This window comes from Mastigoproctus giganteus, chromosome 4 (genome assembly GCF_048544385.1).
Source record: "Mastigoproctus giganteus isolate SK-2022 chromosome 4, ASM4854438v1, whole genome shotgun sequence".
Taxonomy (NCBI): Eukaryota; Metazoa; Arthropoda; class Arachnida; order Uropygi; family Thelyphonidae; genus Mastigoproctus; species Mastigoproctus giganteus.
In genome coordinates this window covers 28321942-28334932 of record NC_143578.1, presented here as the reverse complement: position 1 = coordinate 28334932, position 12991 = coordinate 28321942, and the positions used below count along the sequence as shown (strand labels likewise).

Below are 12991 nucleotides of genomic sequence, written 5' to 3'. Positions count from 1 at the left end.
TTTTAATGAAATCTGGGAAGACTTGACAAATGATTCAAAAAGAATCAACTATAAAATTCACGAAAATCAACCCAGTCAGGGCTGGCTGGATATTTTGCAGGGTTGGGTGGATTGAATGAAGGCCTCTTCTCCTCATTATTAGTATTATTATCTTTCCTTCCTGTGACATGACAGCGCATGCCGTATCACAGCTAGGTGACTACCATAGCTTACTGTAAGGGTTTGCTAGGTCAGGAAGGACCTTTAGGGGTGACCAATCTCACACCCGGCCCTAGAGGGAAGAGAAGGTCATGAATGGGTCGTTAGCCTGTTTTTAATAGGTATTCATCCAAGGAGAGCGGGGGGACACCACAAAAAACTGGAATTGAACCTAAAAAGTCGGTCTGGAATTGAACCTACAGCCTCCTGAGTCTTAGTTCTACACCTTAAACCGCACGGCTACCCCACCAGACAGTAATATTATTGTTCTTTATTATTATAGGTATAGATTTTTGAAGAATGAGGTACTGAATAAAGAGTATATACAATAATTTATATTTATTTTATTTATATTACATAATGGGTAAAGTATTTAGATATGAACTCATATTTAATAAAAATGAATTATTGTATTTATATAATTTTTCTAGCAAGCTTTGCGACAAAATAATCTATCATATAATTAAAATCTGATTAGCAATTTCACTTTCAACTGATATTAAAGATAAGGAATTTAACCATTTTTGTGAAATAGATGACCTTAAATAGTTTTTTTTTATTATTTTTAATTTAGAAAATGATCTTTCAGCAGTAGCAGTCACAGGGTTTGTTAATAATATTCTCAATGCCACAATAACATTGGGATATATTTCTGACAAATTGTGACAATATATGAATTTTAAGGCTTCTAAACTTGATGAGTTAGGAGAAACAATTTTTCGGAACATATCAATTTCTTCATACAAATCCATTTTATCCAAATCTAATTCTAAATGTAAACAGTTTTTCAGTGTACTTTTGAAGTTCTGCAAGTACATCCTTTAATTTATTAAAATAATCCAAAAATGCTTATGTTTTACATACAATTCAAAATGCTTTTTAAAAGACTGAATTGCAGTATCAACAATTTGGAGAAAATTTATTTTTAAATTTTCCTCTGCATCTAAAACATGAGCATCACAAGGTTCATAACAAAAAAAGTTTTAATTTTACATAAGATTCCTTGAATTCTAAATTAATATTTAATTTATTTGCAATTTCTCTTGCCTTATTCAAGGAAGTTGAGTGTGTGGTATGGTTGTTTATTGGCATATTAGCTGCAATGGCTATAGTGCGCCTATTCGTAGGAATATCAGAAAATAATTAAGAATGAAGCACTTCAATTTCATTTCAGTTCTGAAACCTATTCATAAAAGATAACACTCCAATTTGTTTCAAAAAGCAGAAAAGTTCCTTAATATTTGCCTCCTCTCCAATGATATGATGTAATGTAATGTCAATGGTTCTGAAGGAAGTTGAAAAACCAGAATGTGTAACATTCAAAAAATTCTACGAGTTCTTTTAAGTGCATAACTGGTATGTCCATATGCACAGATTTTTCTTGCAGTAATTTACTTACTGCGTTTACTTTTGATAGAGGATCATACCATATGATTAGACTATGTACAAATTCAATGGAAAATAAGTGTAAGTGTACAGAATTTATTATAGACTAACTTTAGTATCAGAAACTTTTAACAATATCCTTTAGTGCTTCTATAAATTCTGGTATTTGAAAACGTATTGCTTTAACACTATTCCACACTCCCATCTTGTATCAGACAAACATTTTGGTGTTAAATCCCTTACATGTTTTTGTAATATGCCAGCATGATGTTGAAATAGCAAATATAGTATAAATTTTTTGCCAAATGCCAAAGAATGTAAATGCTATTATTTATGACTTTGCTACATCCCCAAGTAATAAACTGATGTTATGACATACACAAGGAGTATACATTGCTTTGGGATTTTCTTTTGAAATATATGCCTGGACACCTTGATAAGCACCCTTCATGTTAGCACCATTGGCATAGCCTTGGCCTGGACAATTCTATTCCTAATTCATAAAAAATGAAAATAACCCTTTCTGACAATCTTCTTCCTGTTGTGTCATGTACTGCCAAAAAAAAAAGTAATAAAATAGTACTATTAAAGTAATCTGGTATGCAGTCAAGTAACAGAGAATAGTATTTTGCATTCTTCACCAATTATACTATTTTTTGTAGTATCTTACTCCCCATAGTATTACTTAATTCATTTTGGATAATATGAGATAAATAGGTATGTTTTCATCCAATTTTATTCTTTTCTGAAAAACAATGTGGTATTACTTAATATGAGATAAATAGGTATGTTTTTGTCCAATTTTATTCTTTTCTGAAAAACAACGTGGTATTTTAGAACTGGATTGAATTTTGCAATAAGCTCAAAGAGGCCTAAAAAGTTTCCATTATGGGGCATATAAAGAGCATGTTCCCCTCAAAATGCTAAATTACGTTCAGCTAAATATAGTATTGTAGCTATTATATGCTGAGACACACTGCACCATTGCTGTTCCCATTTGGAGAAATTATGTGTTGCATCAACTGTATTTCCCGAAATTGCATAGACACGCCCACGTGAGACGGTCACATTGCCTCGTGCTCCTGCTTAATGTATTTTGTTTCAATTCTATTTTTCTATCAAATATTTGATATCCAGTGATTCAAGTGTCCTCAGTATCTAAATCTGATGAAAGCATCACTATGGAATGACCAGGTAAATTTTTATTAGCAATTTTGAATATTGAATTCTCAGCTAGCTATTCATTGCTTAAATCAGGCCACGGAATGCTTCACAGTGCAAGGTCACACTAACAAACATATTGTGATCACAACCCCACCTAAAAGAGGTCCAAGCACAGCTGGATAGCTTCCCATGTGTCACTACTGAGGGGAGTGAGTTACCACTGCGACACTGAATGAACGGGAGCAAAGACTGCTAATTACCGCAGACCAGCAAGCTGCTTTAACTGAAGTTTTCTTGCATCTGACTTATTTCCCCTAACCCATGTGCAACTTATGAATGAGTTAAAATATTCCAGTCTGTCATATTGCAAAAAAACACTATCCTTTTTAATTTTTCTACTATGTGCTGACTTTCATACTGCCACATATCCTGGCTTCTAAACATTGGCAGAGATAATGAACTACCACTTTACCCCTTGCGAACTATACTTACCACCTGTGTAGGAATAACCCTGTTAATCCGAACCCTCGGAGGGTTCGGATTAACCTAGGCCATAATTATCAAGTCAAGTTATATTCACACACACCAACTATGTCTGACTTTGAGGAACAATTTGTTGAGGGTGAGATCTCTGTAGCCCTCACGCGAACCCGAAATGAGCAGCATTCCATGGAAGACCAGGAAGATGCTGAAGGACAGCGACCCGTACCAGCTGATAAAAAGCGTCCAAGGAAACTGACTACCAAAGAGGAACAAAAAACAAACTCAGGAATGGGCCAAAATGAAGAGATAATTACAACCAACAATGACTACCAAACTACTACCCAACTACCAAACGGAACCATCACGGACTAGGTACTGTCATTGCGCCTGGACCTGGAGGATATCATGCTCCAAAAGGATAATCGAATCACTACTGCAGTTAGAGGAGAAATTATCCGTGTGGTCGAAAATGGAGCATGTGCTATCAAATTTGAACGTGGAACACGAGAGAACCAAAGCAAAACTTGATGCCTTTCTAGATAAAAGGGTGAATGAAAATACTACAGCACCTCTTACATACGCCCAAGCACTGAGGACAATTCCATCGGATACAACTACCACCAACAAACTAACGGATCATCATCAGAAGAAAACGCTTCTCAAAGAACTTCACCTCGTCCTATTGAAAGCTACAAACAACTCATCACTAGACTCGAGCGAATCAGTTAAAACTCTTGTGGTTCAGCAGCTTGCTCACGACTTAAAAACAACTAAAATAAAATCCATCAGGAAAACTAGAAACATTGGTGTCATAATTGAGACTGCAACAAAACAAGAGGCCCAGGCAATCATTTCTAATCCTAGAATTAGTTCCCTTGGTCTAACAGCAGAATACCCCAAGAAGAAAGGCTCATCAATTCTTATTTTTGACTTGGACAGGGAAATTACTCCAGACAGCATCGCTGAAGAAATTTTACACAGGAACATTCGAGACTTGACCCAAGAAAAAAGAGACAAGGAGCAAATAAAACCAAAAATACTGCACCAAGTCAAAGTCTCCCAACCTTTGCAATTGGGTAGAGGATCTCTCTCTCCACAAGCGTGGAACCAGCTAAAACTTCAAGACAGGATCTTTATTGGTTGGAGTAGCCACCGCTTCAAGGAACATGTGGCTGTTCCTAAATGCTTCAGATTCTGTCGTTTTGGGCACACCACCCACACGTGCACACAGACGGATCCTACCCGTGGGCATTGTTCCCAAAAAGGGCATGATAACAGTATTTGCCCAAACAAATCATCTGCTCCGATGTGCGCAAACTGAAAAGCAGTAAAACTGGATGCATCCCATTCAATCAGGGACAGCAAATGTCCTATTTACATCAAGGCAAAATGAAACCAACAACTGAAGACCGACTATGGTAGTGAGGCCTAAACCATTCAACAACAGTGTTATTAAATTTATACAACTTAATGCTCAGCAAGCACGTGCAGTAGCGGCGGAAATAAGGAAAAAGGCAGACGAAGAAAACATTGATATATCACTACTGCAAGAACCATACACCCACTCCAAGAATGTTAGAGGCTATCCTCTCACATATAAAATAATTCAAGTAGATGAAGATACATACTCCCTGGGCTGCCATAGTCATCCGGAACCCAAACATATTGGTCACCAAAATCTCTTCTCTCTGCACAGTTTGGGCAGTGTGTGCTCATGTAATTGGCCCCTTAGGTGCCTTCTATTTAATATCACTCTGTTGTAGACCCAGTCAAGACATCGGCCCAGCTATTGACTACCTAAGAACTGTTAACACTACTCTCTCTAACGCTAAAATCATCCCGGGGGTGGATGTTAACTACCGTTCTCCTGCTTGGCACAGCCTCACAGCCGACCGACCTGGTTGCCATAATGGGTAACCCCAGAGAAACATACCAACTGTGTGGTACTACACTTAAGGTGGTAGAAAATGAAAAAGACCTGGGAGTAATTGCACAGTCATATATGAAGTTTTCTGAACAGTACAGACGGGCTGCCAGGGCAGGTCATGGGGTTTTGTCAATGATATATAGGAATTTTTCTACACAGGGAAAAGAAGGTGATTGTCCCTCTGTATAAGGCAGTGGTCAGGCCACGCCTTGAGTACTGCGTACAGGTCTGGAGGCCTCATTTTAGGAAGGATGTAGATTTACTTGAGCGTGTACAGAGAAGGGCAACAAGATTGGTGAGGGGAATGAAAGGATCCTCTACCAAGAGAGGCTTAAGTTCTGTAAATTGCAGCGGCTGGAGACTAGGCACCTGCACCGTGATCTGATTGACGTGTATAAGGCCTTGAATGGGTTGAGCACGCTGAATTCTGATGGGATCCTTCCACTTGTTCAGATTACGAACCTAAGGGGGCATAAATTCAAATTAAGAAAGGACAGATGTAGAATAGATGTGTGGAAATTTGCCTTTAGCCAGCGGGTGGTTAATTGCTGGAACAAACTTCCATCTGTCGTTGTGGAAATTGATAGGTTGAATTAATTTAAGGAGAAACTGGACAGGCATTTGGAGGGAATGGTGTGATTTTTTTTTTTTTTTGGCTGATGCTGCATAAGCTCATACACTTGCTTTCTTGCATCACATGCCGCCACTACCACCACTACTACTACTACATTGATTTACTGGCCCACTATTTCTCTCTACAGTTGTTTATTATACTCATCAGAGTTATTAGGCCTATAACACACCAAACTGACTCGACACTGCACTGTTCACCCATGTCGACTGGCCGTACTTGCTTGGATTTTATGTTTCTTAACTAATAGCATAAGCTATTGTTCCTGTACACCTTGTACTCCCCTAATTCCATTTCTGCATTCCTTATATGTGTGACACTACGTCTCTGATATCCCAACAATATCTGCCTTTGATGTTTTGATCAACACCTCAAATTCATCAAATTTATTTTCCATGAAGTCTGATCAAACACCATTTATTATAATCATCCTTTGGTTTACGTTACTGCTTTTTACCCACGTGCAGTGGAAGTGATACCTCAGGGGCTCACATCTGGTGAGTATGGGCTTGGCAAACCCAGGGTACTGAGCTGGATATCATCATTCTTTTCTTTCTTGGTGATTCCCTTCTACTTCTGACTCTCTCTCTCTCTCTCTCTCTCTCTCTCTCTCTCTGTAATTCAGAATTTTTTTTTTTTTTTTGACTGGTGCAGCATAAGCCTCAGGCTTCCCTGCACCACATGGCTAATAATAATAACTTCCTGATCTGTTCTTGAATTCCAACACAGTGTGTCTAGTTAGTCCATGAAATAAAGTATCGCATATGTACTCATAACAAGCTGACTATTTTATAGTACAGCATTTTCTAATTCTTGATTTTATTATTTCCTTTATTTGTTTTTAATGGTTTATATATATTTACAGAAATGTCGCAACAATTTGATTTTTATTTGACTTTCGCAAAGAAATAGTGAAGCGTCAAATTAAGGTATTTTATAATTTTTGACTTTCATCTTTTTTTTCTTTCCACTTCCACCTTTTCATGTACAGGTAGTTTCTGACTTTACAAGTTAATTCGTTGCTAGCATGCACTGATAACACGGAAATTTATTTCCCATAGATGTAATGTTAAAAAAAGGGGTTAAGTTCTCAACAATGAAGTCTGACCTATATCCATAGTAATGTTAAGTAAATTTCAACAAAACAATAGTTAATGCTTAAACGTTGATTTATTTATCCAAAGAAATGAAAACGTAGCTTTCAAAATCAAGCAAATTATAATAATAAAGAAATTATTATGTCATACAAGTGTTAAAGAATATTTATTCTTCATCATCGACTAAATGCACTCTCGTTGATGGTTCATCACTTGTTGCTGGCTCGGCACTCGGTTTGTTGGTAGCAGCACAAGTTCATTTGCCACTTCGGAAATGCCATAAGTGTTGCTTGTTTCCAATACAGTCTTATTTTCTTTATAAATTTCACATTAGCATGCATAAGCATTTTTGAAATCTGTAGAAACTTCTAATGTGCTCGAAATTTGAATCTTGACTCGAAAATATCAGTTGCTTTTTCTGTGCAGAAAAGCTAGGTTAAGCCCCTTGAAATTGAAGGAATGAACAGGAGTTTCAGCTGTTAAACCTTCTTCCCATTTTGTACTTGAGACAGATCAGTGACATCAGTAGTAGAAACTTCAAGAAATTGGTTAGCAACACTTACGACTGCTTCTTTTTCATTTTGTATGATTGCTGTTGATTCTTGAAATCTTTCAAAGTTATTGATAAACTGATGTCAGAGTTTATTCCAAACACACTTCATGTTCTTTTCTGTAATTTTTGTCCCACGCTCGTTTTGTTATTTTGATTACATCTTAAATATGAGATTCTTTAAGAGTTGAACCTTCCTCCATATCTCTGCCTGTACAAACATTAGCATTAGTAGAGGCATTTGATGCAAGAAAGCAAGCTTATGCAGCATCAGCCAAAAAAAAAAACCCACTTCCACTTCCCCCCCCTTTGGTTCGTTCGAAATACCTGTCCAGCTGGGCCTTAAACTTATTTAGGCTACCAACTTCCACGAAAAGAGATGAAAGTCTGTTCCACCAACCAACCACCCGCTGGCTAAAGGCAAATTTCCGCACGTCTATCCTACATCTGTCTTTCCTCAATGTGAATTTATGCCCACTCAGGTGATTATTCTGAGCAAGAGGAAGAATCCCATCAGCATTGAGCATGCTCAAACCATTCAAGGCTCAAACCCTGAGGGACTCCACTAATAACATTAGTCCATGATGAGCAGTGTCCATTGATTACCACTCTGTCTCTCCCCCTCAACCACCCCTTTATCCATAGCAGCAATTTGCCTCCAATGCCACACTGCTCCATTTTGTGCAGCAGTCTTCCATGTGCAACAGTATCAAAAGCCTTTCTAAGATCCAAGTATATAATATCAAAGTTATTCCGTGCATCCAGTTGTTTTGTGACTGCATCATAGTATCCAATCAAATTGGTCAGGCAAGGCTTCCCCTTAACAAAACCATGCTGTGTCCGAGCTATAACTGAAGTCTTGTCTAGATGATCCTGCAGTGCTTCTTTAACCATGCCTCCATTAATTTTCCTGGAACAGGTTAAACTCATAGGTCTATAATTACTTGTGTCAGCCTTTGACCTTCCTTTGTGAATTGGGGTCACATTTGCACATCTCCAGTCTGTGGGTATCTGCCCTGAGTCCAAGGAAGCTCTCATAATTATGGCTAAGGGTTTGATTACTTCCTTTGCTGCCTCCTTTAATATAACTGGATAGATCCCATCCAACCCAGGTGCCTTTCTTGTTATTACAAGATTCTCTAGCTTACTGCCAGAGCTGAATACACCTCTGGCATTCCCCTCGCTGAATAACTCGTCATGTGTGAATGTCGATGCAAAATATTCATTTAGTTTGTTAGCTACTTGAGCAGGATCATCAATAGTTGACCCATCGATATGAAATGGATCAATCTGATTCATCCCCTTCCTTCTAGAGTTTACATAATTAAAGAACTCTGCTGTTTTTCTTTGCATCCCTTGCCAAAGATTTCTCGTAATCTGCCTGCGTCTGCCTAACCTCCTTTGTAACTTGGTTACAGATCAAGTTGTATCTATCACAGGATTCTGTGTCACGTGTTAATCTGTATGTATCCATTGCATTTTTCTTCTCTGCCATATGTCTCATTAGTTCATCTGACATCCATTTAGGCCTAAATCTTGAACAATATTTCTTAGTTGGTATGTAAAGCCTAGTAGATTCCAAGATAAGTTCTTTGAATGCTTCCCATTTTGAATTTGTGGTTGGTAACATCATCAGTTGGTCCAACTGTATAGAATTTAAATACTGTCTCAGTCCATCGTAGTTGCCTTTACGAAAGCAATAACCCTTCCCTTTACCTTTAATGGTAGTTACCTCTTTCAGTAAATCCCACTTCAGCACACTGTGATCGCTGCCACCTAGTGGTTCCTTTATCCGCAGATTCTTAATGCATGAAGAATCACTACTGATAATCAGTAGATCAAGAGTATTACTCCCTCTAGTTGCCTACCGAACATGCTGGTGTAGAAAACAATCATCCAATAAATCCACAAAAGCCTTGCTTGTGTGTGTGAGTGACCAACCCACAAATTCCAGTCAATATCTGGGAAATTAAAATCCCCCATTATAAGACTCTCTGATTTACTGGCCCACTCTATGTCATGTACAGTAACTTATTATACTCATCAGAGTCATTAGGCCTATAGCACACTCCTACTCTCAATTTTGATTTACCTATGCTTATGTCACACCAAACTGACTCGACACTGCCCTGTCCATCGATGTCGACTGGCTTCACTTCCTTGGATTTTATGTGTTTCTTAACTAATAGCATAACCCCTCCTCCCTTCCTATTCGGTCTATCCTTTCTGTAGACGTTGTACTCCCCAAATTCCAGTTCTGCATTCCTTATATCTGTGTGACACCACGTCTCTAATATCCCAACAATATCTTCCTTTGATGTTTTGAGCAATACTTCAAATTCATCAAATTTATTTACCAAACTCCTAGCATTGGTGTACACGCAAGTATACATGCACCTCTTTCTATTCTTAGCTACCCTAACACAACCCATGTGTTTACTTGTACCGCAATGACTTCCAGCAGTCTCTGAAATATCCTGCATCTTGTTTTTCAGGCTTCTGCTCATTTCAATAGAAGCAGTGCAAGAATCTCTTTCACCTCTGCCAGTGGCTACTGTTAATCTATTAGTCTTTGTCTCCACCCAAGCTAGCAGTTTTCCGACCCACCTAACACTGCATCAGCAAAAATTCTTGCACCCTTTCTATTTAAGTGTATCCCATCCCTGTAGAAGCAATCTCTCCTGTTAACAAGTACAGTCCAGGCTGAAAAAAATTCTACCCCGTGAGCCTTGCACAATCTTTCCAGAGCCGAATTGGTCGACAAGGCTCTCATCGTATAGTCCCTCCTATCGTATCTGGGCAGAATTGCAGACACTTTCAAATTCAACCCTACTTCACGGCTTTTTTTCGACAGTGACCTGTACTTGTTAAGTAATTCCGCTGGTCTCCTACTCTTAATATCATTAGTGCCAACGTGTACAACTATATCACCTTTTGTGCCCTTAAAAGATGATATCCGCTCTACAACGTCATCAACCTTTGCCCCTGGCAGACATACCCTGGTCCTGTTCCATATCCTTTTTACAAAGCATTTTCCCCCTTTTCCCTGACAATAGAGTCACCAACTACTAGTTCCTGTGGGACCAGTGCATCTGCCTTGGGGGCTGCCTCTGTGTTGCAAGATGACCAAGTGCAAGCTCTGGCGTTGATGTGGGCAGCCGAGAGCTTGATGGGCCCTCAATTTATTTCCTTCGAGGGCATCCTCCCTGTCCTTCAAGGTCTCATATAGGCCCATAACAACGCTTAGTTGACGCCTAATTTCCTTGCTCTCCCTGCATCGTGCACACACAAAGACATCCCCCATGGCAGTATCATGTCGCGTAACCGATTGCTCCGCAAACATGAAGCAAACAATGCATCTTAAAAGGCTGTGATTCAGAGGGCAACTGACCCCCCTCAGTTCTCCCCTGAGCCACAGCATTCCCATTAGCTTGAGCCTTTTGGTTTGCTGCTCTGGTCTGAGTCATGATTTCGATTTAATGTCAATAAAATTACAATTTCAGAACAAAATTAAAACCTTAAACTTGTATCCTAGCACAGTTATAACGGTATATTTATTTTTCAGTATCGAGTGTTATCTACGAGTTCCTTTTATATAACTTCTGTATCAATTTATGTATTAATTATTTGTTACCTTTGTACTCTTCTTCTTCTTCTTTAATGCTGCCGAATGGCGTTTGCGACTTCGTTTTGATATTGTTCTCTGTCTAGCGCTGCGTGTAGAATTTGTGCTGTTGTCATGTGAAGCCAGGTGTTGATGTTATCTAGCCATGCCATTTTCGGTCTGCCTGGGCGTTTCTTGCCTTCGATTTTTCCCTCCAGGATGAGTGGTAGTAGGTGATATTTTTGTTGGTTCCTAGCGATGTGACCTAGGTATTTGCATTTCCTGCTGATGATGGTTTTGAGCAGGTCCCGTTCCGTGTGCATGTCCTGCAGGACCTGTGCGTTGGTTATCTTGGCTGTCCACGGAATTTTCAGCATTCTTCGGTAGAGCCACATTTCGAAGGCCTGGAGCTTTATTGTAGTGGCTGATGTTAGAGTCCAGGTTTCTACACCGTAGAGCAGTATTGGCCAGATGTAGCATTTCAATGTGCGTAATCTATCATTGAAGTTTTCAATGATAGATTACGCTTTGTACTCTAAGTCGTTATATATATATATAGTTAAAAGTACAATTTAATTGACAATGAAGTTTAACAAGATTAATAGATTTACTGATTAATTGACAATATTATATTAGGCACTACACTATACAAAGCTCATGCTATCGAATTCCGGATATGCTGTATCATGTTACAATGGCGGTAATTACGAACGGTAGTTCTACGGACTCTTAAGTATTGATTAACTTCCAAATCTCACTGTCTCAATTTAGAATAAACTAAGGATCCTGACTAGGTCTATAGCTACTTAAGATAATAATTTGATATAACAATTGGCTAATAAATCGGCTAAATACGGTTAAAACCTCTCGTTCAACGGAGCTGCAATTTGTAACACGTGGATTTGATACCGTTACTAAGTAATACCCACAAAATCTCTATCAAGTTAAACTTTAAACTAAGTATCCTAACTAGGAATATAAAACTACTCTAGAAAATAAGTAAATATGCCAATTTAAGCTAATAAAACAGAAAATAAATTAGAAAAACTTCTCTTCTCCAGTAGCTGCAAAATAGCTGCGGCCGCATAGGCTACTCTCGAACCATAGTGTACTCAGACAGTTGTAGAATAGTTGTATGGAAATTTACATTTAGCCAGTGGGTAGTTGATTGCTGGAACAAACTTCCACCTGTTGTTGAGGAAGTTGATAGCTTAAATAAATTCAATGAATAACTAGACAAACTTTTACAACAAAATGGCTGGTGTGAAATAGGATTTTTTTTTTTTTTTTGGCTGATGCTGTATAAGCTTGCATCATTTGCTTCTACTAATGCTAATCTATACTGCAAACAACCTTCCTCAGTCTAAATTTATGTTCCTTCATGCAGGCAGTCTGAGCAAGAGAGAGGATTCCACCAACACTGAACTTAATCCATTCAAAGCCTTAAACACCTCAATCAGATTTCCCCACATGTGCGTTGTCTCCAGATTCTGCAATTTGCAGAACATTGAATGTCTTACCTTCCTTGGTAAGAGTACTCTTTTCCTCACCTTACCAAACAGGTTATCTGCACCTAATTCAACAGATCACATTTCCTAAATGAAGCTTCCACACCTGTATGCAGTACGCTAGATGTTGCCTAATCACTGCACTGCCATATACAATGGGATAATCACCTTATCCTTGATAACAAAATTCCTGCATATCATTAACAAAATCCCATGCGCTGCCTTGGTAGCCTATCTGCACTGCACAACTACCCCTCAGGTCATTTTCATTCTCCGCTTTTCTGAGTGTGGCACCTCAGTTGGATGTTAATTTGGGATTGCCATATGAAGTAACTTGCAATTTTCGATATTAAACTTCGATTGGCACTTCTCAGTACATTTACGCGATTTGTCTATATCTTGTTGCAGTAGCATACCCTGACTACTACAATTAACTATACTGC

The 12991-nt window shown here is 38.5% G+C and overlaps 1 protein-coding gene across 3 annotated transcripts in view; it reads right to left on the bottom strand.

Moving 5' to 3' along the window:
• Positions 1 to 12991, bottom strand: part of LOC150086501 (protein Gawky-like) — a 382156-nt gene that overhangs the window by 248000 nt on the left and 121165 nt on the right. The gene's annotated exons all lie outside the window — the stretch shown is intronic.